General features: G+C 39.8%; 1 protein-coding gene across 6 annotated transcripts in view; it reads left to right on the top strand.

Moving 5' to 3' along the window:
* The first annotated feature begins 3,458 nt into the window (after nucleotides 1-3,458).
* Nucleotides 3,459-7,903, top strand: part of ZBTB38 (zinc finger and BTB domain containing 38) — a 53,061-nt gene continuing 48,616 nt past the window's right edge. For all 6 annotated transcript variants that reach the window (XM_033005388.2, XM_033005391.2, XM_033005387.2 and 3 more), the window contains exons 1-2: nucleotides 3,459-3,733; nucleotides 7,393-7,525. The gene's annotated coding sequence lies outside the window, so the exon portion shown is untranslated. The remainder of the gene's footprint in view (nucleotides 3,734-7,392; nucleotides 7,526-7,903) is intronic.

The following is a 7,903-nucleotide window of genomic DNA, read 5'->3' as shown; positions in this document are numbered from 1 at the left end:
CGAATCTGTAGTACTAAAAGTGATAGACCATTTGTGTGGGTATAGTGGTCTGGACCATGACTGTTTTTATTTGAAAAGGAAACATCCACAAATTCTGTGCAGTTACTATTAAACTGTCTTTGGGGAGATAAGACTTCTCTGAGCTTCTGAGATAGAGGGTGACCTGGTGGATAGAAGAAATCATGCTCTCATTTCTAAGCAAGCAGTGAAAACCATGCAGTACCAGTAAGAATGATTCCCATTAGATACAGAACAGAAAGTACAATATAGGTGATTTTGTTTCATTGTCAAATTAAGAACTGTTTTTCAATATTACCATTTCTGTTACTTTTCCTATTTATTTTATAACTTTTAATAAATATGTTAATATCCATGTATAAAGAAATCAACATGATTTAGTAAATAGAAATAGAAAAAAAATTAATTGGGCCGTCGTTGACCATTTATATGAAATTACATTATCTGTGTTTATCATACAGTCCTAATGATTGCAGAAAATAACCTAGCAGCAATGAAATATTGCATTTCTCGGCTTTAATATTTTAGAAATTACTTCATATTTAGTAATATAATGGACTAAATTGTTGTGGGGTTTTTTTTCCAAATTTGACCTTATTGCTTTAAATGATGTAAAAAGAAATTGTTTTCTGAATCTGCCTAGCAACAAAAGATGCTTTCTCTCCCTCTAGTGGAAGATAATAAAATAGCTTTCTTTACGTTTTTGCATGTGTAAACCATCAAATAATATCAGAGGTCTAAAGCTTTTGTGAAGAAGAAAATATCATGGTTTGTGTTTAATGTAGAACATAAATGTTTTATGACTAGCAATGTAATAAGAGGTATTTTCATATTAATATTTTTCTGCAAGTGCACTGTTTTAAAATTGATCCTTAGTGATATGAATTGTAAATATTTACAGATACCTAGACACATTTTAAAATAACAATAAAGGCGCAGCAGTTAAGAGGAAAAATAATTCCTAATCTCAAAAGTAAAACACAGTGTGATTAATGTTGAACACAGGAGCAGCTTGCATGTGATCCTCATATTCCCATATTGATCCTCAGTTTAAAAAGCATGTGTGTAAACGATAAACTTCTTATTTTAATCCAAATGTTTTCAGAATTTGTGGTGTTCATCTGAAGGAGGAGACTGCCACAGTAATTGCATGCAATGTGCATCCCTCTCTTTTTCAAAATTAGATGTTACAATCTACGGTTTTGTTTCAGTCTCCTAATAAGTATATTTTTAAAGAACAACATAAACATCTTCCAGGCACTTAGTATTCATTGTAAGTGCAAACTGCATAAGTAATGATCTACAGGACTAAGTCCATAATTAGGATAGTAGAAAATACTTCTTATGTATTACTGATTAAACAAGATGTACCTATAATTACTCTACTTCTAGCTTCCAAAATAAAAGACCATTGTCTCTTGGCTAGATTCCTGTTACTGTTTTCACTGGAAAGGTTCTTTTCTTATTCTGCTCCTGAGCTACTTTTTAGCATATTTTTATTTTTTGTGTTTTTATTATCTCACTTTCTCTCTCAGTATTTTTATTTTGCTTCCTTGTTGCTGTGCAAAACTTCACACAAGCAGGTGCAGAAGCTGTTAGTCCAAGCAAATCTGAAAGACAATACACATGCAGGTAACTTGACAGTCTTCTTGCTTTTAGGGAGAGGGGCCTTCTGCACCTACAAGTCACTGCCTTGGCACTGTATGTCACTGTGAGCATTTTAGTTGTTAGTTTGATTTTGTGTATTTGTTGTTCTTACAAAGTCCTGAAAGTGTAACAAAGCTACTTAACAAGAAGTGGTGGGTGACAGTTCTGGGTTGCCACTGTCTCACTCAAGTACCAGCAGAAAGTGGATCTCTTAGCAAGGAGGAAAATCTTTTATTATCTTGTATGGGGGACTAACTCCAAGGGCAGTGGTGCAACGAGTCACTCAAGTTGTAATTGCTCTAAGTAGCACAGAAGCTGAAAGAATTGGGTGAAACAGTATGTGAAGAGATGATACGGAAGAGATGGTGGAATGCTCCAAAATTGCCAATATGGCCTCCTGACTAGGTGTACTTGAAAATCTCCTCCATCATGCAGAGTAGAGGTAGTGGAGGGACAGAGGTATGTAAGAGATGGTGCTTTTCTGGCTGCCACGGCAGCTCTGCACTTCTGTCCGGATAGAGAGAGATAGGCTGGTGTAAACGTATCCCAGGCTCTGGAATTTGGCATACTATTTACAGCTTGGTTAGTTTGTGCGGTGTTTTAGGGAGGGTGACAGAGAACAAAAAGCAGAGGCACAAAGTATGAAAGGGACATTTGTCCACTCACTGTCCATATTATCAAATGGGGAGAGAGAAGTAACATTGCTGGCCAGGATAAAGTTGTAATGTCATCACACACACCAGCCTGTGTTAGTTGTTTGTTTTCCCAAATGCTGTATTCCGTTCCCTTTAGAGTAGTAAGAATGTAATAAAGATTATTATTTGAGAGAGAGAGCATCGGCTCCTGGGGCATTCAAAGTCAGTTAACTTTTCCCTGGTTTCAAAATGGAGTCTCGAGCTCGAGTGGTGGGTAGTTGCCAAAGGACCTGGCAGAGGTTTGGAGATGCCCTTTCTGCTGCTGCAACCACGACAGCTGTAGTGGCACCAAACACACAAAATTAAAAAGAAAAAAAAAAAAAATTAAATGGTCTCCAATTTAAATCAGTTGATCATCTGTAGAGTTGCATTAATAGGGAATGTAAATACAATTTTAATGTAACTTTATTTATCTGTTAAGAAAGGAAATGATTGTTAACCTTTACAGGTTTCATTTTGGAAGTCAATTTTGTTCATGTTCTTAAATGTTTTTTCACCCAATTAAGGGGTTCCTAACTTTCAGACAATGATTACTTCAGCCTCTTAGTGTTTTCAGGTGTACTGTCTTTTAAGATTAAATAGTGTAGACCCAATTCTCAATATTTTCTTTAAAAAGCACATGCTTTATTTAGCTCATTTTGTTGCTGACCTGACAGTTCCCCGAGTTTGTATTTTTTAATTTATTTTTTAACAGAAATGTATCGAGACTGTAATGAGACACTATAATTAGTATTAATGAGGCTTCCTGGTATGAACAGTCACCACAGCATTTTACGGTCCCTAAAAATAACAGGGCCCCCGGCACCCATGTGGCAGCACTGCTCCCCTGAAGGGCTCGCTGCTGGCGGCGGCGGTTTCCCCTCGTGGTTGGGGTGCCGAGGGAGGGCTGCCCCGCAGCTGCCCCGCCGCCCCCCGCCGCCCCCCGCCGCCGCCACCGGCCCCCGCGCCCCTCACGCCTCACGGCGCGGAACGAACGGCGCCCGCCCTGGCGCCCGCCGGCCCGCCCGCCCGCCAGGGGGCGCTGTTGGCGCAGCCCGCCTGGGTGCCGGGGCCGCGGGGCCTCGTGGGGCCTGGCGGCGCGGCGCGGCGCGGGGCGGGGCGGGCGCTGGCGCGGGGTGCAGAGCCGCGGGGCCCTGCGTCAGGGGAGCCTGGCAGCGCGGGGGCTCCCTCGGTTTGGTGAGAGGCAGGACGTGGCACATCGTTCCCCTTGTGTTGTCACGGATAGAAACGGCGGCTCGGTAAGGTCCGTCACGTGCAGGTGTGACATAACAGACTCTTGGATCGGGAGCGAACCGGGGCTAATACCAGTTAAATCACACCACGTCACACGGGAATCAGACACGTTGTGGTTTCTGAAAATGTTTTATTGCTTGGTAAGGATACACTCATTTATTTTAACCAAAATCCATGGGAAAATGTTGCTACTTTGGATGTAGCAAAATAGATTTACATATATTTTAATTCCTACATTAATTTATCTTGCAGTGTTGCCAGATTATTGACATTTTGACAGGTGGTTTAAATAAGGCCATTATAGGAAAAGGGGGCTTATTATTCAACAAATAATTAGTCTGTATCCCTGGAATTATATAAAAGTTTGTTGCACTAAGTAACAGCTGTTAATGCTTGTTGAGTATCTTTAGTATGCACAATTCATAGTGCTTTGCAAATCATTATAAACATTATATTGTTTCACAAACAATGCCATTTACGTCACAGAGAAGCCAAGAGACAGAGCAGACTGCTGAGAAAACTGGAAATAATGAGCTTGTCCTCTGACCCCATTTTGACGATTCTTTGACCCAAAAAGCGGGTAGTGCTTGATAGGCGGGCAAGGCTGATAATCCCAAACCTCTAAGGTTACAAATCGCATGCAGTAAACCTTAGAATCTCTGGTGTTCGCATCAGGCTCAGAAAATTATCCATAGTTTCAATATTTATTGAAATACATCTGACAACTGTTATAAGGGAATGTTCCTTGCTGTCAGCTGCAGTATTCTCAGAGTATAGAATATAATACAGAAAGTGTAAGTCTGACCTCTGTGTTAAACTACCCTGGCCTTTTTCTTTGCAGTTCTGGGCGGGTGAGGAAACTTCTGAATCTCACCATTGACCTTATCCTTACTTCTTGAGAAAAAATGTTGTGGACTAACTAGTCCTACTAAATGATGAAGTCTTCATTTTCCATAGTTACAGCAGCTTTACAGAACCAAATCTAATCTTACTCTGTCAATAGCCAACTGCAAACCTTCGTTACCTTTTGTAGAGTTAGCATCAAGTCCCTTGGCCTGATTCCACCAGAGAGCTCCAGGAAGTTTTAGATAACTGGTCTCACGATATCATTTGTCAGACCAAGGTTTTGACTTACACAAGATCAGAAGGGAGAACAGTCAGTACCCGACTGCCAAGTCATGGTTTCAGTGGGAGAGAAGGGTTTCACAGGGAAAGAAAACTGTTACAAAATCTTTCAGATGTTAAATTATTTGAACTAATTCCACCCTCACTTTAATTCACCACTTATTAATGTTCTGTTAGAAGAAAAAAAAATTCCCACCCATTAAAAAAAATGTTTTATAAAATACTTTATTTATAGTAAATAATGGAATACCTTGGAAGGAAGCCTGGATTCTGTAAATGTATGTTGTCCCAAAATGGGGATTTGTCACACGGTATGCAGACACCCAAGTCACACACAGGATGGAGGTATTTTCCTCTATTATGTGAAGGCACGTGCACGGGTGCCTGTCCCAAGGCAGCAGCCCGTGGTCCCAAAACCTATGATTATTTATACACACAATTTTTACATATTCAGTACACCAATACATATGTATTAATATTCTACTAAGTGATTGGTCATAATCTCTTCGTTTAGCATGTAAATTAGGACACATGCCTAGTTTGCCCCCTCCACCTTGTTTGTTTGAGTCTGGGTGTGATCAGAATCAGTGATCGAAGAGTCGGTGGTTGTCATCTCTCTGTGCCAGAATTACCTTTTACCTAGTCTCCTCCTAATTTGGCGGTCATAGGCAGTTTGTCACAGTTCATTGTCTGTACTTCCCATTAATCCTACCTAGGCTTCTGCTTCTTTTCATGCATATACTAACAGATTGTTTCAAGGTTAATCATTTGTTTCTACCATTATCCTAACAACTAATCATTTGGTTCTACCGTGTTCCTAACAAAGCTGACCTCTGACCTTTTGACATTCCTTTTGATAATCCGACGTGTACACTGAGTATGAAAATTGCCAGTAAGTCTTTATATATAGAGTCTCATGAAAGACATAGGTTTCATTATTGGCTATTACTTAGGAGCAAGTCCGTAAGAAAATAACACATACAACACTAATCCTGCAATGAGCATATCTGGGGCCTAAACCATACAGAATACTGTTCTGGATTTTTTTTTTCCCCCCTTATGTTTAGAGCTATATTTGCATTTCAAATTGCTGCGTATTTTAACTCTCCTGTTTGTTTTAGTAGTCTTATGTCCATCTGCTGAATTCCTTCTGAACTCTGGCCTCTTTAAGATGTTTCAAATTTGAGGCCTAAAAATTGAGATGCTAATGACTTCTGATACTTCAATAGCAGGATAGTGTGTTGTATTGTTAAATGTATCTTGGTTTATGTATTTCTTAGTTCAGTTAATAACTTATTTATTTACAGTTAGCTGGAGTGGCCTGCAGTCGCTCCACTGAAGTCTCTGGGTGTTTTTTAGCTTTGACACTGGCATGAGCCTGGCTGTTCTCTAATCTAGAGGCGATGCAGCTGGTTTTTACCAGACTTAGCTGGCTATGATATTAGTCAGAACAATGAGGAGGCAGAAGCAAATCTAAAATTGACGCTTTAAGGATCTGACTCATTCAGTTTTTGGCACAAGGAGGTGCAAATTGCGCTTCCTGAGTTTGCAGCACACCTAACAAACCTCAATTACAGCACACCCCAAATGCACTATGCTATGAAAAGGCCTGCTCACTGCCTCAGTGGATACCCATATAATTTGCATGTTGTTGCTCCTCATTGCTAATTTAATGTTGGTAACGGCTACTTGCAGGATGTTTGCTGAAAGAAGGTTTCGTGTTTTTGCAATTCTCCTTACTGGTTTTGCAGTCTTTGCTCACTGTCACCCAGAGGGGACAGCTTGTAGTAACAGTCAGTTGGACACTAACTCGCTCTCTGCCTTTTCCATTTGATATTGATAGGCGGAATACTAATAATTGCAGTGCCACTCATGGTGGTAATAAGCAGCGTATTGCCTGGTGTTTTTTTTTTCTCAGAAATAGCAATAAACTTGCTTCTCAGATGTGTTCCATCTGTTCCATCGCCCAGAATAATTTTATGACCCCAATTCCATATATTTATATTAAAAAAAAAAAAATCCCAAAGCTGGCAAGTGTGCTGAGATCTTGCTGAAAGCATGTTGCAGCCCCTTTCAAGTCACAAGCCCTGTCTGAGAAATACCAGCAAAATGTAGTGTGTTGTAGTAATGTAACTCAGATTTAGCAGATGCAGATAAACACAAGGTATGCTCAGCATAGGGAACCATTAAAAGGAAATGATGTCTGCAAATCTGTGGTGGCTAGAGCAAAAGAGGAGCTTTTGAGAGCAAGTCAGAGAAGATGGCAGACATGTTTTAGCCAGTGCCCTTGTCATTGCACAAAATGCTCTGGTATGAGTACTCCTGCTTGCTGCTGTTTCCTACACAGGATGCCAGCTTGCAGCTGGTACTGAACACGAACAAAGCAAAGCATGCTCCAGCCAACTTTTTAGGACTTTCATAGATGTCTACTTTGAGGGAGAGGCTATTGTCATTCTAAGGCTTGCAAACATAATTTGGATTAAATATATGGAGGCTTTGTGGTTGTCTCACTCACATTTCCCAGGCCACTTAGGTTTTTCTTCCACAGTTAAAATTCACCATGTACATTTGAAAGTCTTAAAAGTGATGAAGAGAGTCCCAGGATGGAATTTTCCTTAAAGGTGAGTTAATTTTTCAGTGATACTGTTATTTATATATATATTTATTTTTACAGCACTTAGAAGATGCTTTCTGGAATCTCCCTGGACAAATGGAAGGCCATAGTACTCCATAAAAACAGCAGTGATCCAATCTCAGATGCAGAACTGAGTAATAAGCAGTGAGAATGAGTAGTGCTGCTGCAGAAGGTATGCTTGCTCAATCACGCCTTTCATCTTGCTTATCTATACTTACCTTACTGAGTGCCATGATCTTGTAAGAATCACTCAACCAGTTTCCCATGGGCTATTATTTTCCCTATTCCTTCTTATATTACTTTTAACATTCTCTTATTTAAGAGGACTTATTTCTAAAATGTTTTTATGCATTTCTTAGAAAATTTTGAAACAGCTTTGAAGGCTGGTCTTTGAGCTGTTTAAGCTGGCTGAAGAGACAGGTGAGGTGAACTACATGCAATTAAATAGCTTATATAATTCATGCTGTAAGAAAATACCAAAAGCACTTTTTTTTTTTTTCTTCTACCTGGGTGCACGAAGGAGTTTTGTGAAATTTTCAGAGAGGAATCC

This window comes from Tyto alba, unplaced genomic scaffold (assembly GCF_018691265.1).
Source record: "Tyto alba isolate M040663 unplaced genomic scaffold, T.alba_DEE_v4.0 Super-Scaffold_10, whole genome shotgun sequence".
Lineage (NCBI taxonomy): Eukaryota > Metazoa > Chordata > Aves > Strigiformes > Tytonidae > Tyto > Tyto alba.
This window is presented reverse-complemented; position numbering and strand designations above follow the sequence as displayed.